The following is a 15,053-nucleotide window of genomic DNA, read 5'->3' as shown; positions in this document are numbered from 1 at the left end:
ACACTTTTTACTTGCTTTATTCATCCAAATAGCAAACTCATCACCACTCAACTTCACCAACTCTGCTATGTCCCGTGCAGTATCTTGTTGTCAGTCTAATCTAGATCATGTGTAATTGAATGGAATAGATCCCTTTTGGACAAAGTGGAGTCAGATGCTGCAGTGACCACAGGTGTGAGAGGATCTACAATTGGCATCTGGTGTTATCTCTCTGCTTCCACTCCAAATAAAGTTACCTGTTGTTACCTGAACGTCAAATACTAAGAATGGGCGGCCTATGAAAGAATTAGTACTTTCATTAAGTATACTAAACCGGCTAATTGGGAATAGACAAACTGTAAAAAGCCCTCTGAGAAAGCCCCTCTCTAACCTTTGTTAGTAAGCTTTTCTGTAGCCTGCCTGTTGATGTATTTTCGGTTTGAACAGTGCACAACATGAAGAGACGGAACACTGGCGGCTTGTCACAATGCCCCCCGATGACATCACAATAGCGCTGCTGCCTAGAAAACAAGCTGCGCAGAAGAAGTTGTTCTTTGGGTGGGAGGGTGGGCTAGTGGAAGGAGGGGGCAATCTCTTTTTTTCCCGGGTGGTAGGGGGATGACAGGAGAAGGGAAGCGGGTGGTGAGAAAGGTACAGAGGGCAGGGTTTGGGGGCTGGGAAGGAAAGGGAAAAGATTAGGGTTTGGGGATGATGAAAGGGCTTTCTACGGGTAAGGATGGCAAAGGGTGGCAGTGACGGAAAGTCAGGCAACCTGTCCTGTCCGTCTTTTTGTATCGTGAATTGGAAAGACTGCAAGGGGGAGGGGAGTTGCTTGCGCCCTAAAGGAGGAGTTATTCAGATTCATTGCAGTGGGCGGCGGCTGCAAAACGCACCATTCTTCTTGTTTTTGCTCTGCAAAGCAGCCTTTTCAAGGGTTGGCTTGGGTGACAAAATGTCTTGTGTAGGCGTGGGTTTGTCTCCCTCTCGCTCTCTCTCCCTAAGATGTGTCCGGCATAGGCCAGGGTGCCACTCGAGGCCCAAACCAATTCTGGTTATCGCTTCTCGGCCTTTTGGCTAAGATCAAGTGTAGTATCTGTTCTTATCAGTTTAATATCTGATACGTCCCCTATCTGGGGACCATATATTAAATGGATTTTTAGAACAGGGAGATGGAAAAAGAGCTTGCTCTGTCCACTCCACGCATTGACCTGGTATTGCAGTACCTCCAGGAACGGTGCACCCCTTCTTAACCCAGTTTCCAAAAGCAGAACTCGATTCACCTGATTCATATTAGCCCGATTAGCGAATTGAAATGAATTTTTATCTAACACACTTTTTACTTGCTTTATTCATCCAAATAGCAAACTCATCACCACTCAACTTCACCAACTCTGCTATGTCCCGTGCAGTATCTTGTTGTCAGTCTAATCTAGATCATGTGTAATTGAATGGAATAGATCCCTTTTGGACAAAGTGGAGTCAGATGCTGCAGTGACCACAGGTGTGAGAGGATCTACAATTGGCATCTGGTGTTATCTCTCTGCTTCCACTCCAAATAAAGTTACCTGTTGTTACCTGAACGTCAAATACTAAGAATGGGCGGCCTATGAAAGAATTAGTACTTTCATTAAGTATACTAAACCGGCTAATTGGGAATAGACAAACTGTAAAAAGCCCTCTGAGAAAGCCCCTCTCTAACCTTTGTTAGTAAGCTTTTCTGTAGCCTGCCTGTTGATGTATTTTCGGTTTGAACAGTGCACAACATGAAGAGACGGAACACTGGCGGCTTGTCACAATGCCCCCCGATGACATCACAATAGCGCTGCTGCCTAGAAAACAAGCTGCGCAGAAGAAGTTGTTCTTTGGGTGGGAGGGTGGGCTAGTGGAAGGAGGGGGCAATCTCTTTTTTTCCCGGGTGGTAGGGGGATGACAGGAGAAGGGAAGCGGGTGGTGAGAAAGGTACAGAGGGCAGGGTTTGGGGGCTGGGAAGGAAAGGGAAAAGATTAGGGTTTGGGGATGATGAAAGGGCTTTCTACGGGTAAGGATGGCAAAGGGTGGCAGTGACGGAAAGTCAGGCAACCTGTCCTGTCCGTCTTTTTGTATCGTGAATTGGAAAGACTGCAAGGGGGAGGGGAGTTGCTTGCGCCCTAAAGGAGGAGTTATTCAGATTCATTGCAGTGGGCGGCGGCTGCAAAACGCACCATTCTTCTTGTTTTTGCTCTGCAAAGCAGCCTTTTCAAGGGTTGGCTTGGGTGACAAAATGTCTTGTGTAGGCGTGGGTTTGTCTCCCTCTCGCTCTCTCTCCCTAAGATGTGTCCGGCATAGGCCAGGGTGCCACTCGAGGCCCAAACCAATTCTGGTTATCGCTTCTCGGCCTTTTGGCTAAGATCAAGTGTAGTATCTGTTCTTATCAGTTTAATATCTGATACGTCCCCTATCTGGGGACCATATATTAAATGGATTTTTAGAACAGGGAGATGGAAAAAGAGCTTGCTCTGTCCACTCCACGCATTGACCTGGTATTGCAGTACCTCCAGGAACGGTGCACCCCTTCTTAACCCAGTTTCCAAAAGCAGAACTCGATTCACCTGATTCATATTAGCCCGATTAGCGAATTGAAATGAATTTTTATCTAACACACTTTTTACTTGCTTTATTCATCCAAATAGCAAACTCATCACCACTCAACTTCACCAACTCTGCTATGTCCCGTGCAGTATCTTGTTGTCAGTCTAATCTAGATCATGTGTAATTGAATGGAATAGATCCCTTTTGGACAAAGTGGAGTCAGATGCTGCAGTGACCACAGGTGTGAGAGGATCTACAATTGGCATCTGGTGTTATCTCTCTGCTTCCACTCCAAATAAAGTTACCTGTTGTTACCTGAACGTCAAATACTAAGAATGGGCGGCCTATGAAAGAATTAGTACTTTCATTAAGTATACTAAACCGGCTAATTGGGAATAGACAAACTGTAAAAAGCCCTCTGAGAAAGCCCCTCTCTAACCTTTGTTAGTAAGCTTTTCTGTAGCCTGCCTGTTGATGTATTTTCGGTTTGAACAGTGCACAACATGAAGAGACGGAACACTGGCGGCTTGTCACAATGCCCCCCGATGACATCACAATAGCGCTGCTGCCTAGAAAACAAGCTGCGCAGAAGAAGTTGTTCTTTGGGTGGGAGGGTGGGCTAGTGGAAGGAGGGGGCAATCTCTTTTTTTCCCGGGTGGTAGGGGGATGACAGGAGAAGGGAAGCGGGTGGTGAGAAAGGTACAGAGGGCAGGGTTTGGGGGCTGGGAAGGAAAGGGAAAAGATTAGGGTTTGGGGATGATGAAAGGGCTTTCTACGGGTAAGGATGGCAAAGGGTGGCAGTGACGGAAAGTCAGGCAACCTGTCCTGTCCGTCTTTTTGTATCGTGAATTGGAAAGACTGCAAGGGGGAGGGGAGTTGCTTGCGCCCTAAAGGAGGAGTTATTCAGATTCATTGCAGTGGGCGGCGGCTGCAAAACGCACCATTCTTCTTGTTTTTGCTCTGCAAAGCAGCCTTTTCAAGGGTTGGCTTGGGTGACAAAATGTCTTGTGTAGGCGTGGGTTTGTCTCCCTCTCGCTCTCTCTCCCTAAGATGTGTCCGGCATAGGCCAGGGTGCCACTCGAGGCCCAAACCAATTCTGGTTATCGCTTCTCGGCCTTTTGGCTAAGATCAAGTGTAGTATCTGTTCTTATCAGTTTAATATCTGATACGTCCCCTATCTGGGGACCATATATTAAATGGATTTTTAGAACAGGGAGATGGAAAAAGAGCTTGCTCTGTCCACTCCACGCATTGACCTGGTATTGCAGTACCTCCAGGAACGGTGCACCCCTTCTTAACCCAGTTTCCAAAAGCAGAACTCGATTCACCTGATTCATATTAGCCCGATTAGCGAATTGAAATGAATTTTTATCTAACACACTTTTTACTTGCTTTATTCATCCAAATAGCAAACTCATCACCACTCAACTTCACCAACTCTGCTATGTCCCGTGCAGTATCTTGTTGTCAGTCTAATCTAGATCATGTGTAATTGAATGGAATAGATCCCTTTTGGACAAAGTGGAGTCAGATGCTGCAGTGACCACAGGTGTGAGAGGATCTACAATTGGCATCTGGTGTTATCTCTCTGCTTCCACTCCAAATAAAGTTACCTGTTGTTACCTGAACGTCAAATACTAAGAATGGGCGGCCTATGAAAGAATTAGTACTTTCATTAAGTATACTAAACCGGCTAATTGGGAATAGACAAACTGTAAAAAGCCCTCTGAGAAAGCCCCTCTCTAACCTTTGTTAGTAAGCTTTTCTGTAGCCTGCCTGTTGATGTATTTTCGGTTTGAACAGTGCACAACATGAAGAGACGGAACACTGGCGGCTTGTCACAATGCCCCCCGATGACATCACAATAGCGCTGCTGCCTAGAAAACAAGCTGCGCAGAAGAAGTTGTTCTTTGGGTGGGAGGGTGGGCTAGTGGAAGGAGGGGGCAATCTCTTTTTTTCCCGGGTGGTAGGGGGATGACAGGAGAAGGGAAGCGGGTGGTGAGAAAGGTACAGAGGGCAGGGTTTGGGGGCTGGGAAGGAAAGGGAAAAGATTAGGGTTTGGGGATGATGAAAGGGCTTTCTACGGGTAAGGATGGCAAAGGGTGGCAGTGACGGAAAGTCAGGCAACCTGTCCTGTCCGTCTTTTTGTATCGTGAATTGGAAAGACTGCAAGGGGGAGGGGAGTTGCTTGCGCCCTAAAGGAGGAGTTATTCAGATTCATTGCAGTGGGCGGCGGCTGCAAAACGCACCATTCTTCTTGTTTTTGCTCTGCAAAGCAGCCTTTTCAAGGGTTGGCTTGGGTGACAAAATGTCTTGTGTAGGCGTGGGTTTGTCTCCCTCTCGCTCTCTCTCCCTAAGATGTGTCCGGCATAGGCCAGGGTGCCACTCGAGGCCCAAACCAATTCTGGTTATCGCTTCTCGGCCTTTTGGCTAAGATCAAGTGTAGTATCTGTTCTTATCAGTTTAATATCTGATACGTCCCCTATCTGGGGACCATATATTAAATGGATTTTTAGAACAGGGAGATGGAAAAAGAGCTTGCTCTGTCCACTCCACGCATTGACCTGGTATTGCAGTACCTCCAGGAACGGTGCACCCCTTCTTAACCCAGTTTCCAAAAGCAGAACTCGATTCACCTGATTCATATTAGCCCGATTAGCGAATTGAAATGAATTTTTATCTAACACACTTTTTACTTGCTTTATTCATCCAAATAGCAAACTCATCACCACTCAACTTCACCAACTCTGCTATGTCCCGTGCAGTATCTTGTTGTCAGTCTAATCTAGATCATGTGTAATTGAATGGAATAGATCCCTTTTGGACAAAGTGGAGTCAGATGCTGCAGTGACCACAGGTGTGAGAGGATCTACAATTGGCATCTGGTGTTATCTCTCTGCTTCCACTCCAAATAAAGTTACCTGTTGTTACCTGAACGTCAAATACTAAGAATGGGCGGCCTATGAAAGAATTAGTACTTTCATTAAGTATACTAAACCGGCTAATTGGGAATAGACAAACTGTAAAAAGCCCTCTGAGAAAGCCCCTCTCTAACCTTTGTTAGTAAGCTTTTCTGTAGCCTGCCTGTTGATGTATTTTCGGTTTGAACAGTGCACAACATGAAGAGACGGAACACTGGCGGCTTGTCACAATGCCCCCCGATGACATCACAATAGCGCTGCTGCCTAGAAAACAAGCTGCGCAGAAGAAGTTGTTCTTTGGGTGGGAGGGTGGGCTAGTGGAAGGAGGGGGCAATCTCTTTTTTTCCCGGGTGGTAGGGGGATGACAGGAGAAGGGAAGCGGGTGGTGAGAAAGGTACAGAGGGCAGGGTTTGGGGGCTGGGAAGGAAAGGGAAAAGATTAGGGTTTGGGGATGATGAAAGGGCTTTCTACGGGTAAGGATGGCAAAGGGTGGCAGTGACGGAAAGTCAGGCAACCTGTCCTGTCCGTCTTTTTGTATCGTGAATTGGAAAGACTGCAAGGGGGAGGGGAGTTGCTTGCGCCCTAAAGGAGGAGTTATTCAGATTCATTGCAGTGGGCGGCGGCTGCAAAACGCACCATTCTTCTTGTTTTTGCTCTGCAAAGCAGCCTTTTCAAGGGTTGGCTTGGGTGACAAAATGTCTTGTGTAGGCGTGGGTTTGTCTCCCTCTCGCTCTCTCTCCCTAAGATGTGTCCGGCATAGGCCAGGGTGCCACTCGAGGCCCAAACCAATTCTGGTTATCGCTTCTCGGCCTTTTGGCTAAGATCAAGTGTAGTATCTGTTCTTATCAGTTTAATATCTGATACGTCCCCTATCTGGGGACCATATATTAAATGGATTTTTAGAACAGGGAGATGGAAAAAGAGCTTGCTCTGTCCACTCCACGCATTGACCTGGTATTGCAGTACCTCCAGGAACGGTGCACCCCTTCTTAACCCAGTTTCCAAAAGCAGAACTCGATTCACCTGATTCATATTAGCCCGATTAGCGAATTGAAATGAATTTTTATCTAACACACTTTTTACTTGCTTTATTCATCCAAATAGCAAACTCATCACCACTCAACTTCACCAACTCTGCTATGTCCCGTGCAGTATCTTGTTGTCAGTCTAATCTAGATCATGTGTAATTGAATGGAATAGATCCCTTTTGGACAAAGTGGAGTCAGATGCTGCAGTGACCACAGGTGTGAGAGGATCTACAATTGGCATCTGGTGTTATCTCTCTGCTTCCACTCCAAATAAAGTTACCTGTTGTTACCTGAACGTCAAATACTAAGAATGGGCGGCCTATGAAAGAATTAGTACTTTCATTAAGTATACTAAACCGGCTAATTGGGAATAGACAAACTGTAAAAAGCCCTCTGAGAAAGCCCCTCTCTAACCTTTGTTAGTAAGCTTTTCTGTAGCCTGCCTGTTGATGTATTTTCGGTTTGAACAGTGCACAACATGAAGAGACGGAACACTGGCGGCTTGTCACAATGCCCCCCGATGACATCACAATAGCGCTGCTGCCTAGAAAACAAGCTGCGCAGAAGAAGTTGTTCTTTGGGTGGGAGGGTGGGCTAGTGGAAGGAGGGGGCAATCTCTTTTTTTCCCGGGTGGTAGGGGGATGACAGGAGAAGGGAAGCGGGTGGTGAGAAAGGTACAGAGGGCAGGGTTTGGGGGCTGGGAAGGAAAGGGAAAAGATTAGGGTTTGGGGATGATGAAAGGGCTTTCTACGGGTAAGGATGGCAAAGGGTGGCAGTGACGGAAAGTCAGGCAACCTGTCCTGTCCGTCTTTTTGTATCGTGAATTGGAAAGACTGCAAGGGGGAGGGGAGTTGCTTGCGCCCTAAAGGAGGAGTTATTCAGATTCATTGCAGTGGGCGGCGGCTGCAAAACGCACCATTCTTCTTGTTTTTGCTCTGCAAAGCAGCCTTTTCAAGGGTTGGCTTGGGTGACAAAATGTCTTGTGTAGGCGTGGGTTTGTCTCCCTCTCGCTCTCTCTCCCTAAGATGTGTCCGGCATAGGCCAGGGTGCCACTCGAGGCCCAAACCAATTCTGGTTATCGCTTCTCGGCCTTTTGGCTAAGATCAAGTGTAGTATCTGTTCTTATCAGTTTAATATCTGATACGTCCCCTATCTGGGGACCATATATTAAATGGATTTTTAGAACAGGGAGATGGAAAAAGAGCTTGCTCTGTCCACTCCACGCATTGACCTGGTATTGCAGTACCTCCAGGAACGGTGCACCCCTTCTTAACCCAGTTTCCAAAAGCAGAACTCGATTCACCTGATTCATATTAGCCCGATTAGCGAATTGAAATGAATTTTTATCTAACACACTTTTTACTTGCTTTATTCATCCAAATAGCAAACTCATCACCACTCAACTTCACCAACTCTGCTATGTCCCGTGCAGTATCTTGTTGTCAGTCTAATCTAGATCATGTGTAATTGAATGGAATAGATCCCTTTTGGACAAAGTGGAGTCAGATGCTGCAGTGACCACAGGTGTGAGAGGATCTACAATTGGCATCTGGTGTTATCTCTCTGCTTCCACTCCAAATAAAGTTACCTGTTGTTACCTGAACGTCAAATACTAAGAATGGGCGGCCTATGAAAGAATTAGTACTTTCATTAAGTATACTAAACCGGCTAATTGGGAATAGACAAACTGTAAAAAGCCCTCTGAGAAAGCCCCTCTCTAACCTTTGTTAGTAAGCTTTTCTGTAGCCTGCCTGTTGATGTATTTTCGGTTTGAACAGTGCACAACATGAAGAGACGGAACACTGGCGGCTTGTCACAATGCCCCCCGATGACATCACAATAGCGCTGCTGCCTAGAAAACAAGCTGCGCAGAAGAAGTTGTTCTTTGGGTGGGAGGGTGGGCTAGTGGAAGGAGGGGGCAATCTCTTTTTTTCCCGGGTGGTAGGGGGATGACAGGAGAAGGGAAGCGGGTGGTGAGAAAGGTACAGAGGGCAGGGTTTGGGGGCTGGGAAGGAAAGGGAAAAGATTAGGGTTTGGGGATGATGAAAGGGCTTTCTACGGGTAAGGATGGCAAAGGGTGGCAGTGACGGAAAGTCAGGCAACCTGTCCTGTCCGTCTTTTTGTATCGTGAATTGGAAAGACTGCAAGGGGGAGGGGAGTTGCTTGCGCCCTAAAGGAGGAGTTATTCAGATTCATTGCAGTGGGCGGCGGCTGCAAAACGCACCATTCTTCTTGTTTTTGCTCTGCAAAGCAGCCTTTTCAAGGGTTGGCTTGGGTGACAAAATGTCTTGTGTAGGCGTGGGTTTGTCTCCCTCTCGCTCTCTCTCCCTAAGATGTGTCCGGCATAGGCCAGGGTGCCACTCGAGGCCCAAACCAATTCTGGTTATCGCTTCTCGGCCTTTTGGCTAAGATCAAGTGTAGTTTGGGAGGGTACTACCTTGGTTGGTGCTGAAAGGTGCCAGGGTATTGCACAACTGCTGGCCTTGGGGGAGTGTGCATCGTAGGATGTCATAGCCCTCTTGTGCCGGACAGTTACCTGGGCAACGTGAGGCGATCACTTTATTATTTTCAAACTCATCCTTCAAAAAAAAAAAAAAAAAAAAAAAAAAATCTGTTCTTATCAGTTTAATATCTGATACGTCCCCTATCTGGGGACCATATATTAAATGGATTTTTAGAACAGGGAGATGGAAAAAGAGCTTGCTCTGTCCACTCCACGCATTGACCTGGTATTGCAGTACCTCCAGGAACGGTGCACCCCTTCTTAACCCAGTTTCCAAAAGCAGAACTCGATTCACCTGATTCATATTAGCCCGATTAGCGAATTGAAATGAATTTTTATCTAACACACTTTTTACTTGCTTTATTCATCCAAATAGCAAACTCATCACCACTCAACTTCACCAACTCTGCTATGTCCCGTGCAGTATCTTGTTGTCAGTCTAATCTAGATCATGTGTAATTGAATGGAATAGATCCCTTTTGGACAAAGTGGAGTCAGATGCTGCAGTGACCACAGGTGTGAGAGGATCTACAATTGGCATCTGGTGTTATCTCTCTGCTTCCACTCCAAATAAAGTTACCTGTTGTTACCTGAACGTCAAATACTAAGAATGGGCGGCCTATGAAAGAATTAGTACTTTCATTAAGTATACTAAACCGGCTAATTGGGAATAGACAAACTGTAAAAAGCCCTCTGAGAAAGCCCCTCTCTAACCTTTGTTAGTAAGCTTTTCTGTAGCCTGCCTGTTGATGTATTTTCGGTTTGAACAGTGCACAACATGAAGAGACGGAACACTGGCGGCTTGTCACAATGCCCCCCGATGACATCACAATAGCGCTGCTGCCTAGAAAACAAGCTGCGCAGAAGAAGTTGTTCTTTGGGTGGGAGGGTGGGCTAGTGGAAGGAGGGGGCAATCTCTTTTTTTCCCGGGTGGTAGGGGGATGACAGGAGAAGGGAAGCGGGTGGTGAGAAAGGTACAGAGGGCAGGGTTTGGGGGCTGGGAAGGAAAGGGAAAAGATTAGGGTTTGGGGATGATGAAAGGGCTTTCTACGGGTAAGGATGGCAAAGGGTGGCAGTGACGGAAAGTCAGGCAACCTGTCCTGTCCGTCTTTTTGTATCGTGAATTGGAAAGACTGCAAGGGGGAGGGGAGTTGCTTGCGCCCTAAAGGAGGAGTTATTCAGATTCATTGCAGTGGGCGGCGGCTGCAAAACGCACCATTCTTCTTGTTTTTGCTCTGCAAAGCAGCCTTTTCAAGGGTTGGCTTGGGTGACAAAATGTCTTGTGTAGGCGTGGGTTTGTCTCCCTCTCGCTCTCTCTCCCTAAGATGTGTCCGGCATAGGCCAGGGTGCCACTCGAGGCCCAAACCAATTCTGGTTATCGCTTCTCGGCCTTTTGGCTAAGATCAAGTGTAGTATCTGTTCTTATCAGTTTAATATCTGATACGTCCCCTATCTGGGGACCATATATTAAATGGATTTTTAGAACAGGGAGATGGAAAAAGAGCTTGCTCTGTCCACTCCACGCATTGACCTGGTATTGCAGTACCTCCAGGAACGGTGCACCCCTTCTTAACCCAGTTTCCAAAAGCAGAACTCGATTCACCTGATTCATATTAGCCCGATTAGCGAATTGAAATGAATTTTTATCTAACACACTTTTTACTTGCTTTATTCATCCAAATAGCAAACTCATCACCACTCAACTTCACCAACTCTGCTATGTCCCGTGCAGTATCTTGTTGTCAGTCTAATCTAGATCATGTGTAATTGAATGGAATAGATCCCTTTTGGACAAAGTGGAGTCAGATGCTGCAGTGACCACAGGTGTGAGAGGATCTACAATTGGCATCTGGTGTTATCTCTCTGCTTCCACTCCAAATAAAGTTACCTGTTGTTACCTGAACGTCAAATACTAAGAATGGGCGGCCTATGAAAGAATTAGTACTTTCATTAAGTATACTAAACCGGCTAATTGGGAATAGACAAACTGTAAAAAGCCCTCTGAGAAAGCCCCTCTCTAACCTTTGTTAGTAAGCTTTTCTGTAGCCTGCCTGTTGATGTATTTTCGGTTTGAACAGTGCACAACATGAAGAGACGGAACACTGGCGGCTTGTCACAATGCCCCCCGATGACATCACAATAGCGCTGCTGCCTAGAAAACAAGCTGCGCAGAAGAAGTTGTTCTTTGGGTGGGAGGGTGGGCTAGTGGAAGGAGGGGGCAATCTCTTTTTTTCCCGGGTGGTAGGGGGATGACAGGAGAAGGGAAGCGGGTGGTGAGAAAGGTACAGAGGGCAGGGTTTGGGGGCTGGGAAGGAAAGGGAAAAGATTAGGGTTTGGGGATGATGAAAGGGCTTTCTACGGGTAAGGATGGCAAAGGGTGGCAGTGACGGAAAGTCAGGCAACCTGTCCTGTCCGTCTTTTTGTATCGTGAATTGGAAAGACTGCAAGGGGGAGGGGAGTTGCTTGCGCCCTAAAGGAGGAGTTATTCAGATTCATTGCAGTGGGCGGCGGCTGCAAAACGCACCATTCTTCTTGTTTTTGCTCTGCAAAGCAGCCTTTTCAAGGGTTGGCTTGGGTGACAAAATGTCTTGTGTAGGCGTGGGTTTGTCTCCCTCTCGCTCTCTCTCCCTAAGATGTGTCCGGCATAGGCCAGGGTGCCACTCGAGGCCCAAACCAATTCTGGTTATCGCTTCTCGGCCTTTTGGCTAAGATCAAGTGTAGTATCTGTTCTTATCAGTTTAATATCTGATACGTCCCCTATCTGGGGACCATATATTAAATGGATTTTTAGAACAGGGAGATGGAAAAAGAGCTTGCTCTGTCCACTCCACGCATTGACCTGGTATTGCAGTACCTCCAGGAACGGTGCACCCCTTCTTAACCCAGTTTCCAAAAGCAGAACTCGATTCACCTGATTCATATTAGCCCGATTAGCGAATTGAAATGAATTTTTATCTAACACACTTTTTACTTGCTTTATTCATCCAAATAGCAAACTCATCACCACTCAACTTCACCAACTCTGCTATGTCCCGTGCAGTATCTTGTTGTCAGTCTAATCTAGATCATGTGTAATTGAATGGAATAGATCCCTTTTGGACAAAGTGGAGTCAGATGCTGCAGTGACCACAGGTGTGAGAGGATCTACAATTGGCATCTGGTGTTATCTCTCTGCTTCCACTCCAAATAAAGTTACCTGTTGTTACCTGAACGTCAAATACTAAGAATGGGCGGCCTATGAAAGAATTAGTACTTTCATTAAGTATACTAAACCGGCTAATTGGGAATAGACAAACTGTAAAAAGCCCTCTGAGAAAGCCCCTCTCTAACCTTTGTTAGTAAGCTTTTCTGTAGCCTGCCTGTTGATGTATTTTCGGTTTGAACAGTGCACAACATGAAGAGACGGAACACTGGCGGCTTGTCACAATGCCCCCCGATGACATCACAATAGCGCTGCTGCCTAGAAAACAAGCTGCGCAGAAGAAGTTGTTCTTTGGGTGGGAGGGTGGGCTAGTGGAAGGAGGGGGCAATCTCTTTTTTTCCCGGGTGGTAGGGGGATGACAGGAGAAGGGAAGCGGGTGGTGAGAAAGGTACAGAGGGCAGGGTTTGGGGGCTGGGAAGGAAAGGGAAAAGATTAGGGTTTGGGGATGATGAAAGGGCTTTCTACGGGTAAGGATGGCAAAGGGTGGCAGTGACGGAAAGTCAGGCAACCTGTCCTGTCCGTCTTTTTGTATCGTGAATTGGAAAGACTGCAAGGGGGAGGGGAGTTGCTTGCGCCCTAAAGGAGGAGTTATTCAGATTCATTGCAGTGGGCGGCGGCTGCAAAACGCACCATTCTTCTTGTTTTTGCTCTGCAAAGCAGCCTTTTCAAGGGTTGGCTTGGGTGACAAAATGTCTTGTGTAGGCGTGGGTTTGTCTCCCTCTCGCTCTCTCTCCCTAAGATGTGTCCGGCATAGGCCAGGGTGCCACTCGAGGCCCAAACCAATTCTGGTTATCGCTTCTCGGCCTTTTGGCTAAGATCAAGTGTAGTATCTGTTCTTATCAGTTTAATATCTGATATGTCCCCTATCTGGGGACCATATATTAAATGGATTTTTAGAACAGGGAGATGGAAAAAGAGCTTGCTCTGTCCACTCCACGCATTGACCTGGTATTGCAGTACCTCCAGGAACGGTGCACCCCTTCTTAACCCAGTTTCCAAAAGCAGAACTCGATTCACCTGATTCATATTAGCCCGATTAGCGAATTGAAATGAATTTTTATCTAACACACTTTTTACTTGCTTTATTCATCCAAATAGCAAACTCATCACCACTCAACTTCACCAACTCTGCTATGTCCCGTGCAGTATCTTGTTGTCAGTCTAATCTAGATCATGTGTAATTGAATGGAATAGATCCCTTTTGGACAAAGTGGAGTCAGATGCTGCAGTGACCACAGGTGTGAGAGGATCTACAATTGGCATCTGGTGTTATCTCTCTGCTTCCACTCCAAATAAAGTTACCTGTTGTTACCTGAACGTCAAATACTAAGAATGGGCGGCCTATGAAAGAATTAGTACTTTCATTAAGTATACTAAACCGGCTAATTGGGAATAGACAAACTGTAAAAAGCCCTCTGAGAAAGCCCCTCTCTAACCTTTGTTAGTAAGCTTTTCTGTAGCCTGCCTGTTGATGTATTTTCGGTTTGAACAGTGCACAACATGAAGAGACGGAACACTGGCGGCTTGTCACAATGCCCCCCGATGACATCACAATAGCGCTGCTGCCTAGAAAACAAGCTGCGCAGAAGAAGTTGTTCTTTGGGTGGGAGGGTGGGCTAGTGGAAGGAGGGGGCAATCTCTTTTTTTCCCGGGTGGTAGGGGGATGACAGGAGAAGGGAAGCGGGTGGTGAGAAAGGTACAGAGGGCAGGGTTTGGGGGCTGGGAAGGAAAGGGAAAAGATTAGGGTTTGGGGATGATGAAAGGGCTTTCTACGGGTAAGGATGGCAAAGGGTGGCAGTGACGGAAAGTCAGGCAACCTGTCCTGTCCGTCTTTTTGTATCGTGAATTGGAAAGACTGCAAGGGGGAGGGGAGTTGCTTGCGCCCTAAAGGAGGAGTTATTCAGATTCATTGCAGTGGGCGGCGGCTGCAAAACGCACCATTCTTCTTGTTTTTGCTCTGCAAAGCAGCCTTTTCAAGGGTTGGCTTGGGTGACAAAATGTCTTGTGTAGGCGTGGGTTTGTCTCCCTCTCGCTCTCTCTCCCTAAGATGTGTCCGGCATAGGCCAGGGTGCCACTCGAGGCCCAAACCAATTCTGGTTATCGCTTCTCGGCCTTTTGGCTAAGATCAAGTGTAGTATCTGTTCTTATCAGTTTAATATCTGATACGTCCCCTATCTGGGGACCATATATTAAATGGATTTTTAGAACAGGGAGATGGAAAAAGAGCTTGCTCTGTCCACTCCACGCATTGACCTGGTATTGCAGTACCTCCAGGAACGGTGCACCCCTTCTTAACCCAGTTTCCAAAAGCAGAACTCGATTCACCTGATTCATATTAGCCCGATTAGCGAATTGAAATGAATTTTTATCTAACACACTTTTTACTTGCTTTATTCATCCAAATAGCAAACTCATCACCACTCAACTTCACCAACTCTGCTATGTCCCGTGCAGTATCTTGTTGTCAGTCTAATCTAGATCATGTGTAATTGAATGGAATAGATCCCTTTTGGACAAAGTGGAGTCAGATGCTGCAGTGACCACAGGTGTGAGAGGATCTACAATTGGCATCTGGTGTTATCTCTCTGCTTCCACTCCAAATAAAGTTACCTGTTGTTACCTGAACGTCAAATACTAAGAATGGGCGGCCTATGAAAGAATTAGTACTTTCATTAAGTATACTAAACCGGCTAATTGGGAATAGACAAACTGTAAAAAGCCCTCTGAGAAAGCCCCTCTCTAACCTTTGTTAGTAAGCTTTTCTGTAGCCTGCCTGTTGATGTATTTTCGGTTTGAACAGTGCACAACATGAAGAGACGGAACACTGGCGGCTTGTCACAATGCCCCCCGAT

At 46.5% G+C, this 15,053-nt stretch overlaps 10 non-coding genes and 1 pseudogene across 10 annotated transcripts; all 11 read left to right on the top strand.

Annotated features, from left to right (window-relative positions):
• Positions 1 to 1,033: 1,033 nt before the first annotated feature.
• On the top strand, positions 1,034 to 1,224 carry LOC142259868 (U2 spliceosomal RNA). Its single transcript, XR_012728219.1, has one exon. It is a non-coding gene; the product is annotated as a U2 spliceosomal RNA (small nuclear RNA).
• A 1,117-nt stretch (positions 1,225 to 2,341) lies between these two features.
• On the top strand, positions 2,342 to 2,532 carry LOC142259866 (U2 spliceosomal RNA). Its single transcript, XR_012728217.1, has one exon. It is a non-coding gene; the product is annotated as a U2 spliceosomal RNA (small nuclear RNA).
• Positions 2,533 to 3,649: 1,117 nt separating this feature from the next.
• LOC142259865 (U2 spliceosomal RNA) lies at positions 3,650 to 3,840 on the top strand. Its single transcript, XR_012728216.1, has one exon. It is a non-coding gene; the product is annotated as a U2 spliceosomal RNA (small nuclear RNA).
• Positions 3,841 to 4,957: 1,117 nt separating this feature from the next.
• LOC142259864 (U2 spliceosomal RNA) lies at positions 4,958 to 5,148 on the top strand. Its single transcript, XR_012728215.1, has one exon. It is a non-coding gene; the product is annotated as a U2 spliceosomal RNA (small nuclear RNA).
• A 1,117-nt stretch (positions 5,149 to 6,265) lies between these two features.
• On the top strand, positions 6,266 to 6,456 carry LOC142259862 (U2 spliceosomal RNA). Its single transcript, XR_012728214.1, has one exon. It is a non-coding gene; the product is annotated as a U2 spliceosomal RNA (small nuclear RNA).
• A 1,117-nt stretch (positions 6,457 to 7,573) lies between these two features.
• On the top strand, positions 7,574 to 7,764 carry LOC142259861 (U2 spliceosomal RNA). Its single transcript, XR_012728213.1, has one exon. It is a non-coding gene; the product is annotated as a U2 spliceosomal RNA (small nuclear RNA).
• A 1,285-nt stretch (positions 7,765 to 9,049) lies between these two features.
• Positions 9,050 to 9,259, top strand: LOC142260311 (U2 spliceosomal RNA; annotated as a pseudogene).
• Positions 9,260 to 10,376: 1,117 nt separating this feature from the next.
• Positions 10,377 to 10,567, top strand: LOC142259860 (U2 spliceosomal RNA). The gene has a single exon (XR_012728212.1). It is a non-coding gene; the product is annotated as a U2 spliceosomal RNA (small nuclear RNA).
• A 1,117-nt stretch (positions 10,568 to 11,684) lies between these two features.
• LOC142259859 (U2 spliceosomal RNA) lies at positions 11,685 to 11,875 on the top strand. The gene has a single exon (XR_012728211.1). It is a non-coding gene; the product is annotated as a U2 spliceosomal RNA (small nuclear RNA).
• Positions 11,876 to 12,992: 1,117 nt separating this feature from the next.
• Positions 12,993 to 13,183, top strand: LOC142259788 (U2 spliceosomal RNA). Its single transcript, XR_012728146.1, has one exon. It is a non-coding gene; the product is annotated as a U2 spliceosomal RNA (small nuclear RNA).
• A 1,117-nt stretch (positions 13,184 to 14,300) lies between these two features.
• LOC142259858 (U2 spliceosomal RNA) lies at positions 14,301 to 14,491 on the top strand. Its single transcript, XR_012728210.1, has one exon. It is a non-coding gene; the product is annotated as a U2 spliceosomal RNA (small nuclear RNA).
• Positions 14,492 to 15,053: the final 562 nt, after the last annotated feature.

Source organism: Anomaloglossus baeobatrachus, assembly GCF_048569485.1.
Source record: "Anomaloglossus baeobatrachus isolate aAnoBae1 chromosome 9 unlocalized genomic scaffold, aAnoBae1.hap1 SUPER_9_unloc_5, whole genome shotgun sequence".
Taxonomy (NCBI): Eukaryota; Metazoa; Chordata; class Amphibia; order Anura; family Aromobatidae; genus Anomaloglossus; species Anomaloglossus baeobatrachus.
This window is presented reverse-complemented; position numbering and strand designations above follow the sequence as displayed.